Genomic DNA, 3196 nt, shown 5'->3' on the forward strand with positions numbered 1-3196 from the left:
TAATAAAAAAATTTAAAAATATGCTTAACGGTGCAGGAAAATCTAAAACGTAAATATATTTTGAATATTTGATTTGATGTAATTGACCCTAACATAGAAACCACAAAGGTTTTCTCTAACCGAATCCTATGTCTAACTAAAATAATAAAAGTTTGGAACATTTTAATATAAATAAAGTATTAAAGAGCAACAACATTGTACACTTTGATATTCTGATCGTTTTAAACTACTCTTTTTTTCTTACTTTCCCAAAAAAACAAATAACCTTTCTTTTTTTTTTCTACTTGTTTTCAATATTGTATATGGAACCTTCTATTAAATAAAGTATCAAAGACGGAAATGAAGTTTCTATGAGTTTTTAAATAAAATAAGGTCCCTTCAATGGGGCCAAAAAAAGATGCATTATACCAAGGGCCTAAAATTTTAGGGCCCAATATAAATCTCAATAATTTGGGGCTCAATATAATAGGGCTTTAATGGGGCCAAATAGTTAGGGCTTTTAATAATAGGGCTTGTTTGACAGCTCTAGCTGGGATCATATGCCATGGAAAAATAGTTACAAAGGATTGACTTAAAAGATCCAACATGATAAAGGATAGTGAATGTAGTTTTTGTAATAATGCTGAAGAAACTCTAGAACATCTTTTTTTTTATTGCAGGCATACTCACAGTATATGGAAACAGATCCTTGGATGGCGTGAAGCATACACCGATGAAGTGGAAAGATGAACTTAGTTAGGTTCTTAGATATACCTCAAAGAAAGTATGGAGAGCTTGTATAATGAAGATAGTTTTTACTGAAACCCTTTATGGTATATGGAAAAGGAGAAATAACTTGGTCTTTGGCAATAATACAAAAATTCTGATATTGTATATAGTATTATTGACAGTATTGTGTATAGAGGGCAGGGGTGGCCCTGAGCATGGGCTCGCGGGGCGGGAGCCCAGGGCCCCATAATTTTAAGGGCACCAAAAATTTTTTTTTTTACCCAAGAAAATTTTCTATTATAAAGAAATTTGTTATTTTATTTTTAAAATACTGGCTAAGAAAATTATAGGGGCACTACAGAGTCAAAATTAATAAAAGAATATAATTTCCCATTAATAAAATATATAGTAGAATAAAATCAATTAATTTCCCTAAAATAAAATCAATTAATAAATGCATAATTTTAGTAACTAAAGAATTTAACTGAGGCACTAAAATTAAAATAATATATAGAAAATATTTTATATTATTGATAATGTTATTTGACAAGTTAGAAATCTTCTGACCGTGTCAAATTTGGATTAAGTTGTTGATCTTGATGGTGGAATTTTGTTTGAAGAATTAAAAATTATTAGAGAAGTTTTAACAGTTGAATCAAAATCAAACTATATGATATTGAGTTCTTTAAAGATTTTTAATTGTTTTCCTAATGCATGCATAACATATAGAATAATATTGACTATTCCTATCAGTGTTGCATTTGTTGAAAGAAGTTTTTCTAAATTAAAATTATTAAAATCTTATTTGAGACGATCTAGTATGTCACAAGATAGATTAAATAGTCTTACGTTGATTTGAATTGAAAATAATATTTTGAAGAACCTTGATGATGACCAAATTATTAATGATTTTGCAACAAAAAAAAGAAGCTAAGAGCATGATATTTAAATAATTTTAATGGTTTGGTCAACTTTTTATAGGAAAAATTATTAAATCAAGAAGAAGAAGAATAACTCTCTTTACAGTGGTTTACGTTTTGATATAGTATAAACATTGATTCAAAGATTCATGCTTGTATTCTTTGCACAATGTCAAATGAAAATGTGTGTTTTATCCAATTATTTCTCTTATCTTTATGTATTTATTGTTAAAAAAAATTATAGGGGCACCATTCTTTTTATTCGCCCAAGGCACCCAAATTCAAAGGACCGGCCCTGATAGAGGGTGGATACATAAAAAGCTTAGGAAGTATGTAGCTCTATTGATGTTATAGGTTTTGATTTGTGTTAGTTGGATCTTAGGATCACTTGTTGTATAAACTATTTTTTGGGTAGTAATATATTCCTATTTGCTTCAAAAAAAGATGCAATAATTAAGAAATTCAACCAATGCACTTAAGCGATTAAAAGATGCAAGCCATGTGTTTGATAAGAATTGACAAAGTATCATACTTCAACAAAGTTTCAGACAAAGGCAAACAAATGTATTACATCAAAAGCTTCAAAAGAAATTTCAAAGCAAGTGTCAACATAACAAAATCTATCAGACAAGGCAATAAAAATCTCAAAGCCAGGGTCAACACAAGAGAATCTATCAGACAAGGCTCAGAGGAGTAAATATCCCTATTTAGTATGTGTGAAGCTTTTATAAAATCAAAAGTTCTTTATTTGTAGAAGTAGATGGCTATAAGCGCGCGCACACACACAACCAACCTTTTTATAAAATATTTTGAAAAGAATAAACCTTGAGAATTATATATATATATATATATATATATATATATATATATATATATATATATATATATATATATATATATATATATATAGTTGCATAGAAAATGATGAGAATTTTAAAAAAGCTAGAAACTATTTTTTGACTGAATCTAATCGATTAGATTAGTGTGCTTTTGAGGAACAAGGCAATTTGAACGCACTCAATCGATTAGCAACATATATATATATATATATATATATATATATATATATATATATATATATATATATATATATATATATATATATATATATATATATATATCAAATGAGCTAATCGATTGACTCAATCAATTCGTAACAGACATTTACTATTTAATGTTGTTTCCTCTTTTGGAGGATTTCAAGCCTATAAATAGAGGTTTCATTCCTCATTTCATTTCCTCCAGAAATTAAATTTTGTATTGACACACTCTTTCTATCTCTAAGTTTTCATTTTCACTTTTGCTCACTAGTTCTTATAACCAAAAGCTTTTGTGAGGAAAGATCTTTTGTGAGTGAGGTGTCCTTGTAAATTCTAGATGGGTAGCATTGTATAAGTTCTTCAAGAATGTTGTTTTCTTGATACAGGTAAAATTATTTTAAGATTGAAATAATTAGTTAATCTGTTTAAACTCTTAAAATAATTATTTTTAACTCTTTCATGTTTTAAATAAATATACTTTTATTGTGGATTTTTCATAATTAATTATTTATAACTCTTTCATATTTT

Source organism: Vicia villosa, linkage group LG1 (genome assembly GCF_029867415.1).
Source record: "Vicia villosa cultivar HV-30 ecotype Madison, WI linkage group LG1, Vvil1.0, whole genome shotgun sequence".
NCBI classification, from domain to species: Eukaryota; Viridiplantae; Streptophyta; class Magnoliopsida; order Fabales; family Fabaceae; genus Vicia; species Vicia villosa.